Below are 15,067 nucleotides of genomic sequence, written 5' to 3'. Positions count from 1 at the left end.
AATGGTGTACATTAAAATTCATAACATATTTAAAGACCTTCGGAACAATGATGTGCTGTTTTCAATGGGATGTGTGCTGTAATTCGCAAAACTAATTAGATTAAAGAACACATGTTGAGGATTGTAATTAAGGTGAAGTATAAAAAGAGATGTTTAACATGTGATAAAAATTTATTTATAAAACCTTTTGATATCTTGAAATAAGTCAGGTAAGCGAGGTACAACAGGGCAATTCTGCTGTGTGTTGTGAGACTCGCGAATCGAGATCAGATCTGACCAATAGAATAGACTTCAGTTGAAGGATCTCCATACTCTTCTCCGACTGAATACGTCCATGGCGTAAAAAACATATTTTTCCAAATATCTGAGATCGGCAGTCACTGTCCTCCATGTTAGAGGCGGTTGGTTGTCCCTTTTGTCTTGGCATTCTCCAGGATTTCAAACCACTATGTCAACAGGTCCTCCAACGAGACTGGCGATTGAAGAAGAGGCCTTGCAAGCCACCATCCAATATCACTCCCGCAGTATCTAATTTGACTAAGATTAATGGATTAGAGACCTGGCTATGTCATCTAGACGTGCGTGAACCGAATCGGACCAAGGAGAAGAGGCAGAAAAGTTTCAATACTTCATATATCAGTACGAGACATTCTTGATAGTAACTTTCTAACGGCTTGAGGACATAGCATTACATTTACGTAGCAGAAGCTTACTAAAGGATGAAACAAGCGGCAAGCCTCAGATGACAGGTGACAGGACTTCGTCACTGCTAGATCAAATCATTTCTGTTATTTATTTATAAAACAAAATCAAGTGCACCTCTGGTCCACTATTAGGTACGATGCAGATGTGACTTTCGTTACAGTGACTTGATTCTAATCCATTGAAAACGAGCATGCATCGTGGAAAAATTCCTCAGTTCTACTTGGAGTTTTGGGCTAATAAGTGAGCAAACTAATAATTCAAGCAAATTATAGAAGTACAACCCCTCCCAGCGATTGCATTCAACTCCAAAAAGTAATTTCATCACTACCTTTAAGCGTCCCCCAAATAGCAGCGTCCATTTACGCTGATGCGATTTTTTTTTCTGCAAAAAATCAATTTACGACTACGACACCTATTACATCTCCACGCTGGCTGACCTTTCACCAGGATGGCGCCAGTTGTTAACTGTTGCCTAGTCCTCGCCCAACGTTGGACGCTATTTCTATTCCAGGTTTCTACCCATTTATGCTGCGCTACACTATTGCAACGATCCAAGCCCCGCGCTGGCAAGAGAGCCAGGAAATATTGCCACTCGCCATTTCGCTTTGTCCATGCACTACTTAGTGCAAGGGTAATTTATCATCTAGCGCAAGCGGACGGACGAATAGCGACGAGGCACGAGAAATCCTTCCATACCGTACAAACGGTTTTCATTCGTGTAATGAAATTAACCTTTACTTCGAACGCCTCCATCGATCCATAGGCAAAACACACCTTCCATGGGCTCGATCAGTACGAATCTCTCTAACCCTCCTTGGGGGGCTGCAACTGCAACTACTACTCCATTTACTACGGATCTCTATAGCCGTACAGTGTACAGCGATGGATCGGGTGGTATTGTGTAATGCACCGTCACTACTAACGGGCAATGCAGCGTCGCAGTTTTCTCTTTCGTTTAACCGTTCTTTTTTTTCGCATTTCGCGTTCAAAAATAGATAAATAAACCTTTTTTTTTCTTTCTCGGTGGGACGGCAAACATCGTTGTATCGTTGGAACGGATGGAAGCCCAACTGCCATAGCGCCATTTGACGCCATCACCAAGAGGGAAACACTCCATTTCTGCCTAGCGTGTGGAGGAGGTGTGTGAAGAAACGGGCACGGGAATGATATTTCAAATAAGGAAGCGACCATTTTATTGGTCTTTCGTGCTTTAGCTGAATGTTGAATAATGCTCCTAGGACTTGTAAGGGAAGGAAATTCCTTGTTTGGAGTTTTTGAAAGTTTGCTAATATCAATAACAGTTTTTGTTTTGATATTTTATTGTAATATGAAGAAAAGATATAAGCTCATGAGGAAAAACGTAGAGAGCAAACAGATAATTAAAGACATAAATTATCAAAGACAAGAAAATGGATACCGTTCAATAAGACACATTCATCACAACAAGCCTTCCACACAATATTTTACAATAAACACTAATAATCTACAATAAATCAAACACCTAGAATAAACTTTCTCTATCGTCTTTGTAAAACTCAAACAAATTCCCTTATAACACCAACAGCCTGAAAAAGTGCTAAAATCGAAAGTATGCCCACTGGAAACTAGTTTTATCGTCCCCAAGGCTCCAACCGGAGTAGATTGAACGCCCAAACGTATACAGGAAGATGTAATAGCAACATGCTAATCCCGTTCCCAATATTTTCGCCCCTGGACGATGAACGAGTTCCGTTATCTTGCACCACATGCAGCGCAACGAGATTGAAGGAAAAGCTACCAGCAGGAATATGCACCCGGAGCACGAAGGTGCCGTAGATTGCATACGGAAGAATACGATTTTGGGGCAGAAAAGCTGCAAAATAGAAGCAACTTTGCTAAGGATGTCGGATGGACTGTTATGCAAAATAAAATGAAAACCTGCTCTGACGATAACCGGGAAGTCGACTAACCGCGGGAATCGCCAGTTAGACGAGAAGGATTTAGTGCTATTACCGTAGTCCCCAACGCGAACGCTTAACGAATTGCGCCATACCCCGCATGAGGGCATGTACCAATGGTGAACAGGGTATGATTCACAATTCTTGCTTTGCGATCAGGTGTAGCCCGTTCCTTCGGAGCGCTGGTGCGCGTTCCGCCTTATTTATTGCTGACGCCCCGCAGACATGTCGGTGGATCCAACACGGTGTGCAACAGGGATACTAAGCCGCGAAGTTGTTACAGCTTGTTTAAACTGGGAAGCCGAACAAACTACCTGTCTAGCTGACGTACTTGAATGCAAAGCAATGTCGCACAAAAAAATACTTCGACTAATAACTTGTCAACTTCGAAAAGTGGTTTCGTAAGGTTGAGGCAAAAGTTACGTTACGGATTTACTTGACTCTTTAGCAGGAAGGCACGGAATCCTGCTAAAAGATTAATTGTAGCGGAAATGAATCTTTGAGACTCGGGATTTAATTTATTGTTGAATTCATTACGGCAACTTGGAACAATTCCTTTAAGGCTCACAAAGCATCTTTCCACGTCCAATCGACAGCCTCACGCCCACTCAGAAAACGCTCATCCTGTGAGGTTCTCTAGTCGAAAGGAACGTTTTTAACGTGAGAATCCCACTGATCGCGAACCGTGTGTTCGCTTGATTGCGTTAGGATTATGAAAATTCAACTGCTTCTTCAACAACGATCAAGCCTAATGTGGCTTGCCGTTACGCGAATGTGTGCTAAAAATTATGAATGAATGAGAGTTCGATTTCAGTTTCGGATGGAAACTTACCACCAAATGCACCCCGAATCGAAATCGTGGGCGGCTGGAAGGGATATGGCAACGATGTGCGAGATGTGTAGGTGAACTAACACCCAACGTCAGGTTTCTGAAAGATCGTGTGCAATGCAGTGATGCAGCAAATGTGCTGCTGATCTGCCGCCGTCGGGATGATCGTCGTGAGGAAATCTCATCGTTTGGCGCAACGTTTTTGGGGAGTGCAGCTGCAAAAACGATGGTAGGCAACGGCATAGCAAATCGAACATTTTAATGCGGCATGTTACACACCTTCTTCAGCAGTGGGAGTCTAGAAGGAAAACAAAAGCGTGCGCGTGTGGTTTGAGCCTTGGAGGAGAATAATTTTATAAACGTGAAGAAACGTTTGATTGGGACATGGTTGTTTTCCATCAAAACGTGTATGCTAATTAATAATGATTCGATTTCACACATTAGTTTTATGTTTACTGATGGCTTTTTTAAGGAGATACAATAACGTCTTCTTTTTATTTTAATGCGAATCTAAATGCGGATCAGAAAATTAATTTTTAACCGCTGCGGAAAATGTTAGGACTAACAGAGTTTTGGGTACGAGTTGGCCTGTGTCGAAGATTTTTCTATATATCAGTGAATCAAATGTTATTGTGAATTAATAATAATGTAAATAATTAATCTGCCCCAAATAATTATTCAAAAGGCCCACCAAAAAGAGGAAATGAAAGTAACACGACAAGCTTAATCCTGTGACACCAAAAAAAGCAAGTCCTCGGTCAGCTATTATGCATCATCGTAATTTATATAAATCGTTAACTCATTCACTTCCCTTAAAAGGCTCGCCCCAAACTAACCCGCTTTCAGCGCCAAAAATGATGTCATACAACCAATTTTCTTTTCTTTAGCGTTTGTGCTTCCTACCCAAAACCAAATGACCCACAAAACTGATCGGTGTAAGCGACATCCAAATTACGCTCACTTGAGTAACGGGCCGGGAAACCGTGTCCAGGACGAACCAGTTTCTTCTTAAAAGCAAAATAAAATCATTCACTACTCCGCACCCGTGTCCCTCTCCCCCAAATCACCACGCGCTTGGTGCGCCGTAATGTTCGATTCATTTCTCTCAACAGAGTTCTCGTTCAAATTAAGTGGGTCCGTATCTGCATCGGTCAACATTGACCTGTGGTGAAGTTTTTTGATTAAATTAGGTCAATTAATAAAGCTCGCGCCAATAGAAGAGCGCGAGCACGGCGAGCACAGCGTTTTAGTGGTCAGTTCCGTCTGCTCTAAGGCACGATCTTGTTCGGCGACTTCTCGCTGCTCGTTGGGTCTTTCTTCTTCGACAGTTTCGCGATCAATCGATTCGTTTGTGTTCGCGTTCCAACATGAAACCAAGCAGAAGAAGGAGCACTACACATCACTGGTAGGTGGCTTTCACTTTGAAGCCTTCCTCTCCTCCCTCTTCTGCACTCCTTCTCTCGATCGTTTGTAGCAGCTGAACTTTGATACAGATCATACACCATCACTAGTAGCAGGCTGACTAAAGCGGGGTGCTTTCCCAAATCGCCCCAGCTGACCAAAGGAACCATCCCCCCATACTAGACCCCGGTCGAATTATGAACGTGACTGATTCGCATTTTTGATGAACCTCTTTCATTCCTTTACGAGCATAAGGCGTTTTTCTTCTTGCTTTTTGCTCCATTCGAACTATCTTCAAACCTATCACTCGCCTTTATTGCTCGTACCATGCGCAGGTTTTCTTCCTTTTCCATTTTCATACCAAACCGCACGGACTCTCGCGAGTTCGTGTCCGGCTTTGTCGTTGCGTACCAACGCATCACACATGCACCCTTGTCTAGTCGGCAGATGGCGCCAATTAAGCGGTCTAGACCTCGCCCGGGCATAACTTCCCCCCCCATAAACACCCTATCGGATCCCCAGCTTAACGAAGGGAAAACTACTCCGGACGGCTATCGAACGAATGCATCTTGCACACGCATCTACAAGCGCACGGGTTGCCTTCTGAGACAGACCTCCCCAATCAGCTGCTGCACCGGCAAATATCGCTTGACCTACGGCTTCTTTCCTTGGGATGCGTTACTCTGCTTGTTCGTCCGTTTTGTGCCACAAACGGTGAAAGCGACGATTAACGGTGATGTACAACAACCGCGAGGTAAGAAATTGTGACCGGTTTTATTTGCAATATGGGATAGAATATGGTTTAACGAACACTTTATTCTATTATTAGATTAATGCTTATTATAGGCTTTAATAATTATAATTGAATAATGTTGATAATACAAAGGAAAGTGTTTAATTGCCATGAGCAAAATCCACTCGCGGATAGGCACAACTGCATATAAAATCAAAACAAGAAAGCCAAGGACCTTTAGAGCTTGTAGTGCCAAAGAAGAATAATTGCTCAATAACACAACATAGAGATATTCATCGTTTGGGGACTCGCTTGGGGAGGATTCAATGTAGTTCAATGTTCATTCAATGGCTCATTTGATTAAAATATTTGAAGCTTTCTCGGCTTATTTTCATTTGATTAAATTCCTAGCAACTATCAAAATGTTGTAACGTGTCAAAGATTAGAAGACCTGGTCATTTACACAATTACCTTAATATTGATGCCAATTGATGCATTTCCATCCCTAATTACATTGCACTTTCAACAAAGAATAATATTTTTATCGTAACTACAATCAAGCTTTCATCGCTTTGGTGCGGATCCAAACTCAAATTCGAACTGCCAAGGTACACTCCGCCATTAAGAAAATGTTTCCTTATCTTGATGATTTCACATAACAAATTGTAACAATATTTTGACCCACACACACAGCGCCTGGGAGTTTGATTTGATTATTCGTACTTTCGTACACAAATGGCGGAAACCACAAATGGCAGAAGGGGGACGCGAGACTGGGCTTCACTTTCATTGATTGGCTCCGTACATAATTTTCCAAACGCATAATTGCGAAATGAGCAATAAGTTCGTGTGTGCACAGTATGTTTTAAATAATCAAATAACCCGATGCCCCGATAAGGCCGAATCAAGGCAAAGATAGTAAACATCGTACCTTGGGAGTGTTGGGGTGCAATAAATTAGGCAGCATGGATATTTGTTTAAAAAACGAATCACTCTACAAAACGTGCATACGCAGCTGGGCTGTATCTAACCATAGGAGTGTCTGTTTTTCTTTTCTTCTGCACATTGATTAGCGAGCGATCGAGGGAGAAAGGTTCGTAGAAAGCCGTGAAATTTCGTTTAACCGCCCAAAAGTAGAGGCCTTTTTTTGGACGGAAAAAGAAAAAGGATAGGGAAAACAACACTCAAAACCCACTCACTCCCATCATCCGTAATGATCATTATCATCAGCAACATCACCATGCACCACACAAAGCTAGCCGCAGATCTTTGGATTAAGATAGTTACAGCAAATGAGGCTTACTCGTACGTCATTGCAAATTTCGTTGCTCGTGCAGCAGTGCCTCCGTGCGTGTGTTTGTATGGGTACGCGATGGAAAACAACGCATGAACACAAAAAAGCATCCCATCACCAGTTACTTGCCTCAAAGAACGGTATGCGTAAAGGGGTGACGAGGATCGATTTAAGTTGATTGAGTGTTTGACTGCCGAAATTCGTCACGGGCCACTCGTTTTGCGAGGTGTGAAAAAGAGTGTGTCCAGTTTTATTGGACACCGAACATGGTTTAACAGGAAATAGAGCGTAAAGCGAGCACAATTTTGGCGATGAGAAGGAAGTGAACCGAGTTTTTTTTTTTTTTTGGTGAATTACGTGAATATAAATTTCGTGTTTATGATATTTGCGTTAGACGGGGCAAATTTTTCTGTTGTTTCGATACGCAACACACCACACCTCTGTGGTCATGGGATTGTTCTGTGCTGGGTTATAATTTACAATAAGAGCTTACATCTTAAAACAAATGAATCATCAAAACAGAGCAGCAACATCATAAAGCAACCTTTTTCCGCTTCTGGCTGTTGCTTTTCCGTTCTAATGATTTTTTTTTTCCAACACGAAATCGAAAGTCATTGCTGATTTTTGTCGAGCTGTTTCATTCTTCCATTTTGACAAATTAATTTTGTTCCTATCGTGTACCTGTACTTGATGTGTTTCCTAGAAATAGGAAAACACTTGTGAACCTGCATCAAACACTTCTGGCTTAAACAGTGGTCGATAAATGGCGACTTGGTTTTGAATATATCATCAATTGCACAAAGACGAGCCATACGAGTCAGAACTAGGAACAGTCAGCAGTTCCAGGAAGTTTTAACGAGAAAGTAATCCACAATTTTTAATTTTACGGATAAAAAGAAAGATTTAAAAAGTTGACAATATTCTTAATGTTTAACTACGATCTATAATAATGATTTTTAATGCAAAAACGGGGGAAATTGTCGGAGTGAAAATTTAAAAAATATCTCCTAAAATCCATATTCTAACAATTATTTATAACATTCGATCCAAGTAGCTTGCCGACCACTGGAGCTAAACGATAAACCTAATGCTGTAAACTACTGTCGGCGCACCAAAAAAAAATCTGCGACTCACTTCCTTTTCATGAGAGCACCATTTACCACGGCTAAATTTGAGCTTAGGTTCGCTGGCCGGGTAGGAAGCCTCGAAAATCGAAAAATAATATTCTACCTATCGGTCACTTCCTGACTGCTTTTTCAGCTTCTTTTCATTTAATCCAGCACCATAGCAATTGCACACCGTGGAGTGCGTGGTTGGGCGGACGGAATGCCGAACAATGCTCCCGAAACGAACAGCGGGGTGGAAACAGAATCACTTCCATATACATACCTCTGGCACAATAAAGGTGGAAATTGAAGCGTTTTCAGTGAGTTGATTTTGGGTTTTCTCCCCACGTTTTTGTGCAGTTTGGGATGGAATTTGGGAAGTTTTTTTTGTGTATGTTCCTTGTGCTATAATGGTTGTTCTTTTCAACACACAAACACGCATACACGCATATAGTGGTTCGTGTAGCTTTATTGCGTCGAGTACAACGTACCCATTTCCCGCCACGGCCAAAACGAACCCCATCAAGGCGGAACGACCTTGAAGCTTTTCCTTCTTCTGCTACGGTGAGGGGAATGGGAATGGAAAAGTTGGTTTCCAGTTCTCTTTGGAACCTACACTCTGGTATGGTATGATGGACCATGACGAAATAAATCGACCACTGACCGTAGAGTGTAGCATAAACCCCGGGTCCCAGACTAATTTGCCAAGCCTCGGGAAATAATGATCGAATAATTGCTCTGTCACTCCGCACATCGTTTCAAGGTGCAATTGGCAAAGACTGGCTCTGGTGGTTGTTGCTGTGCTAGCTAGTTCCCCATTGCACAACCAAGCATGATAATGCAGCATGCACACACACACACACACACACACACACACACGTTCACTCATAAACCCCAGACACTCCCAGCGTCTCGAAGAAAATATGCTGCGAAGCTTTTGTCTTAATATCTACATTCCATTGACCGACACTGGTAAGTTCGAGTCAGACACACACGCATGTGTGTGCCTCGCCCTCGCCTGGTGTGTCGTGTGTGAGGGCGTGAGCTGGGTACGCGATAATCGACAAAGAAGTAAATGTGTTCCGTGAGAAAATGTAAAGAAGGTCCCCCTAGACACTGTTAAGGCTGACTGGCCCACTGCACTACAATTTGCCGAGATGGAGCCCTTTTTTACTGTTGTGGGCCTTTGCTGATGATCATCGTGTAATATTGACTTCTTGATACGCGAGAGAAGAAGCTGGAGGCAGAGTAAACGTGAATCGATTGGGTTCATTACGCACATAGTAATTTGCATCCCATGAGTCATGAGCTGCATCACTAATGCAGTGTTCCTCTTCATGTAAAATGATTTAATCTATTGTATGCTTTACAATTGAGCTGTATGATCCTAATGGTTTGATTGCTTTAACGGGTATCTTGGAAGAATAATAAAACAATTGGCTCTAGGTGCTGCGATTCTGATTTGACAAAAAATATATTACTGAGATATGTTGCCTGCTACCAAATGGCGTACTAAACTTGTTGATGCCACGTAGTAACGGTAGGAACTACGTGGGAACGGTCCAGATGGGATTTGAGCCCCGGTCCTGTCGTGTCGCTTTGAGTCATATATTCTTTATAGCCTTTTTAAGGCCAGCAATTCTAGAAGTAAAAAGAGTCCTCAACTATTTTAGAATGCTTGACATTCTACGTTTGATGCCCCACAATGTATGAGAGAGGACTTCTGAGCACTAAATATAAGACCTATATCTAACAGCAACCCTTTCTGACTAAATGTATACCAGCACATTTGTAGCTATTTGCGCTATCTAAAACTCATCAGGTTGTCCTACATTAGACATGCAACGAACTATGAAGATAATCTGAAACCCTTGCCGACAGAGAGAACTACTTTCTGCCATTCTTAATGAGCAAGCAGCACGTTATTTCACCATTTTGAAATAAAAACAAAACACACCTCAGGGAAGAACTACAATTCCCCACAACTTGACCTACTACGGCAGCATCAGCTATTCCAGGGTGTAATCGTGAAATTAACAAACACACCTCTCCCCTGCTGCTTCATCCACGACGGACACTCCTCTATCACACCTCAACGCGCATTCGAATGCAGCATAAAGAGCAAAACTTCTCATTCAGAATGTCAGCTCAAGATTTGCTCGTGCAATAATGCATAATGGGATGCAGATATTTGTATGGTGTGTCGTGGACTTTCTGGTGCACATGTTGTAGTCGTGAAGTGTGGCACACACCGCTACGAGTAAGTGCTCAAAATTCAAGGCAAGTGAGAAACATTTTAATGACTGCTCCTACTTGACCCAACGGTATATGGAGAGCAGTCGTATAATTACGCTATAACTGCACAAATTACTTGGGTGAACTTTCAGTGAATCTACTTCCTTAACTACCTTTATCTGTTTTATAGCTTCAATATTTCATACCGAACCAGAGAATGCTGGTGACAGTGTTAGCAACAATTTAATTTATCTTCATCTACACCACTTCGCCATCAACAGCTGCTCACACCAGATCACCATATTACGCAAAAAAAAACATTGCTCCTCACCATTACCATCTTTTGACGACAATTGGAGAAACATTATGCACCGGAGACAAGCCGGAAAGTGAACCGGTTGAAGCGGAAAGTTGCTTAAAGCAGAACCTCTTCGATGGACGACGGAACTAACCAACTAGCCGGCCCCGTCGGTTGACCGGTTGGTTTGACCTCGAGCCAATTCGAGTGCACGTCGCACCGGGGTGTCGAAAGCCAGCATTCCGAATGCACAGACAGAGAGACGATCGCCAATTTGTGAAGCGCTGGGCGCTTTCGTAAGCTTGTTGTCGGCTGTTGTTTGCCTTCACGGTCTGCACATCTTTGCCGACACCGGCACTGCATCATTGTGTGCCCATTGCCCGCGAATGTCCCTGAGTTTGGTGATGGGGTTTCCACCGAAATCTTGTGTCTCTCGGCAACTTCAGTGTCTGCCAATTTCTAGCTGCAGCAATGTCGTCATAAGTTCTCACACTTGTTTCGGGTGACCTTCACTAGAGCCCTGCCCACCGGGCAAAACACAATGCAGTGTAGAATGCAGGATGCAATTTGCATAACCATGCAGTTTCTTGAAACATTTCATGCTCTGTAAACTTTTGTGAAGCGCGCTGCACGCCACGACGAAGCCCAAACACTTCACCTTACCCTTAATATGATAAACCTTTGAAGTCAATAAGATGTTCTTAGACAACCCAACAATCCCTTTCCCAAAAGACCTAGCTTTATTTTTTTTAATAGCTTATATTACTGTTGATTGATTCCAACATTCAAGTAGTCGATTCCCCACTTGTACACATTGACCGACTCTGACCTTCACGAACCATATCATGATGTACAGACCAGTTCACAGAGCCCCCGCCGACAAATTGATGCTGATCAACTTCAATCACTACAGCTACTTCTTCGCCACCTTTTGCCTACTGCAGGCTTCCGGACATCGGAATGATTATTATTATCATGTCCAATGCTACCTACATGCCCCCGCTCGGACATCTGGGTCTGGGTGAGCTCCCTACAATTTTGGAATCAAGAATATCTCCCTCACCACCGACACAACAATCAATCAGCGTTTCAGAACACCGTGGCGCACCTCTCCACTCAACCAGACGACCCTCTGGAACGAAACAACTCTCCGGCTGATTACAACAAGCTACACGTTCCGACTGGGAGGGGAAACAGATTTAATCAGTGTGTTCGGTTGGTGCATTCGCACATCGGGATTTTATGCATCGGTCGTGACATGGACCTCTCCCAGGCGGGAAATTATCGGTACAGACAATGCCCTCTACGGTCAAACACGCACATACACATACTACACGATCGATTGTCATCCGGGGGTTCGGTCGAAACTGCATGGTACGGAAAACGATATTATGGGCCTATTATGAATCGTAAAGAATGTTGCGATTGTCCATCGAAACTCCGAACAGCCACAAAAAGCCACACCCTCAGTATTCAAAAGCCGCCTAAATAAGGGAACAATAAAACTTTTACATCGGATTTATTGTTCTGGGAAGCATCTGATGGTCTGAATGTCCAGGAGGCAGAGCTCCAGTTACAGGTACTGCGAGCAATATTTGATTAAATTCATAAGAATTTAAATCTTTTCCAAAATTCCCAAATATAAACTTTATTAAATTATTGCATAAGTTTTCCCAACATTCAAAATAAATACACACAACAGCCAAACGTTTTTCTTCTCTTTTCTTCTCCATTTTCAATTGATGTAACTAATGAAAAGTTTTAATCATTTTCCCTACCCTACATGAGATATGAGGTAACACAGTTCGGGGAAAACTTTATTCGTCTCTCTTCTGCTGTTCGATAACCATCAAAGCAAATCGAACGGTTAATTATAAATAAAAAAGAGGGACAACAAACTAGCTACGTTTAAGTGGGCGCACAGCCGTTACGGAGCGTTACGTGTGTTACAGTTTTCGAACACTCAGCAGTTCATTAATTAGAAGGAATATTATGTTAGATTATTTAAAAGTATTAATATATTATGATATATTTCAAACCATTCCCCGAAATAAAAATTCATAATTAAAGCATTAAAAATAGATCACATTCTTACCTTGCCGGTTTGATGATGTTGCTTCCTTTCCGGTAAAGAATTATTTCGGCACCCACCAGATTTGGGGCACAAACACACACAAATCTTCACAATTCTTCACCGTTGAGAATGCCAGCTCCGTTGAGAACTCCCGTGATGATGGTAGATTACAGAAAATTATACCAAATAATAAAAAAAAACACTTCTAACTCTGCTTCACTCACTCTCTCTCTCTCCCTTTTTTCTTTTACACTTTAACAATCTAACACGTAAAGAACAGGTTGAAAAATAAAAATTACACACAATGAACAGAAAAAAAGTAAAATAATCACACACACTCGCTCTCCGCACGTTCTTGCACCTATTCTGGCCAGCTTTTCATTGGGCGTTTTTCCACCGCACGGGTAAATACGCCTCCATTACCCGTGGCCAACATTTATCAATTACACTTTGTAATTTTCCACCAAATACACAATCACAATACGGCTGCTGCACGTTTCTTTCGTTGCTCTGCACTGCCCGGCGGTACGTGGAAAATCTTGCTGGAAAAGCGCAACGTAACCCACAGCACTCTTATCGCGCACACAAAACCGACGCACAAATACAGGTGCACCGAGCACACACACACGCACACACTTAAAACTCCCGTTGGCCTCGATAGGTGCGGCACAGGTTGGTAGCAGCGTCGTTTTCCATTCGGCTTTCCGATATTTCACACTTCACCGCTATTGATCCGACGGTAACTATATTTCCTCGGTTTGCTGCTGCATCTACCAGGTGGCGTTTGTACACAACCACCACTGGCTACACACACTCTCTGCTCTCTGGTAGTTTTTTACAGTCTTCTTCTACAACAAAAAGCCCACCAAAAGCGAAAAACCTCCGTCCAAATGGGAGGACGGATGCAGGAGAAATGAAATGATGTAGTCGTTAAGTGTGGTAAGATGTAAAAAAAAACCCACAAACCGCAACTCGGCGCCGTTAAGATGCGCGCTACTCAACATTCTACGGCAGAACGGCAATCGAGCGAAGCTAAAGTGAATCGATTCGCGTCTACCTTATTTTCTTCTACCAATCAACACACGGGCTACGGCTTTGTAAGCCCTTTGCGACAGTGGAATGAAGACGTCACCGGCGAACCGGAACTGACGGACTTCACACACCGGCCAAGCCTGAAACCGCACACTGGAAACGGGCACTCCGGTTTTAGAAGGAACGATATTCCACTCTACCGAGAAGGATGAAGAAGAAAACACGAGCCCACCACCCCCTTCCCGGCTCCGCTTTCCACGGTGAGGGAAATCTGGGTTAAGCCCTCCTCGGAATCGGCAAACTGATTCACTTTTCAAAATAACAGTGATTTTGACGAATTAAATGTTACCATCCGACGTAAGGTGGGATTGTGGGAGCTTTTCATTAGCGCGCGCGAGTACCCACACACGCCTACGAAGGGGGGGTGATGATATTTGTGTTTTTTTTTCTTTCTGTGTTGTGTTTTTATTTTTTGACGCACCACCAACAAATCTTTCTAGTAATGTTCAACAAAAAAAAAAAACACTAGTAGCAGTAGCAGCCAGCAGCAACAGAAGCAACAGAAGCAACAACATCATAAACACACACGCACAACCAGGGTGAAGATTTTCCCTTTATTTTTTTTCCACTTGAACCGAAAGGCTTGGCCTCGGAGTATCGCGAAAAGTAGATGCGAATTGAAATTTAATTAGCAAAAACATATAACGCACGCCTAGGTGCCCGCACGTAGCAACGGTGCTTAGGCCCGATAATTTGGATGATGAAGATTTCATATTATTTGCATGAAGTATTTTTTTTCTTCGGGGCAATCAGTGTGCGAATTTGAAAGGGCGTGTGTGTGTGATTTTTTTACGATAAGCGCATTAACGATGCAAACGGATTGTATTAAGTAGAGTGTGTTTAACGTCAGCTTGGGGTTCTGGCTGTGATGTTGAAGTTGGATGAGATTATTCTAGTATCAGCTCAAAGGAGAATCTGAAAAAGAAACAAACAAAATAGAAAAAAATGTTAATTCTTGTACCTCATATTTAATTTTAATAAATACTAATATTAAAATATTAATTTAACATTCATTTTATTTCCATAGCATAATTGTACGGCGCAAGGTACTGATTAGAAGACTGACCAAGCATATCTGGCTGGCCTAGCCAGATCGTTACAGATCTAGCAATTATTTCTTCTATGATTCAACACAGGATTCGATGCAATGAAATCTGTTGGAGAACGTCATGTTCAAGTTTCCCTTGGCTATTTTCTTCTTGTCTGTATGATCTACTAGGTCAAGTAGACCTCCGACTAGACTTGTTGAAACCTCGTAGTTGTGTCCAGGTTGATAATCCAAGCTGACATCGACTTATAATCCGATTAATCCGATAATCCGATGCTTGTGTAATGTAAGAGAGTCAAGCACGTGGTTTTACTA

General features: G+C 42.5%; 1 protein-coding gene across 1 annotated transcript in view; it reads right to left on the bottom strand.

Annotated features, from left to right (window-relative positions):
• LOC126567790 (serine-rich adhesin for platelets) overlaps positions 1-12,708 on the bottom strand; it is a 31,080-nt gene extending 18,372 nt beyond the window's left edge. Inside the window, exon 1 of the mRNA XM_050224089.1 lies at positions 12,634-12,708. The gene's annotated coding sequence lies outside the window, so the exon portion shown is untranslated. The remainder of the gene's footprint in view (positions 1-12,633) is intronic.
• Between the last annotated feature and the right edge of the window lie 2,359 nt (positions 12,709-15,067).

The sequence above is a fragment of the Anopheles maculipalpis genome, chromosome 2RL (genome assembly GCF_943734695.1).
Source record: "Anopheles maculipalpis chromosome 2RL, idAnoMacuDA_375_x, whole genome shotgun sequence".
NCBI lineage: Eukaryota > Metazoa > Arthropoda > Insecta > Diptera > Culicidae > Anopheles > Anopheles maculipalpis.
This window is presented reverse-complemented; position numbering and strand designations above follow the sequence as displayed.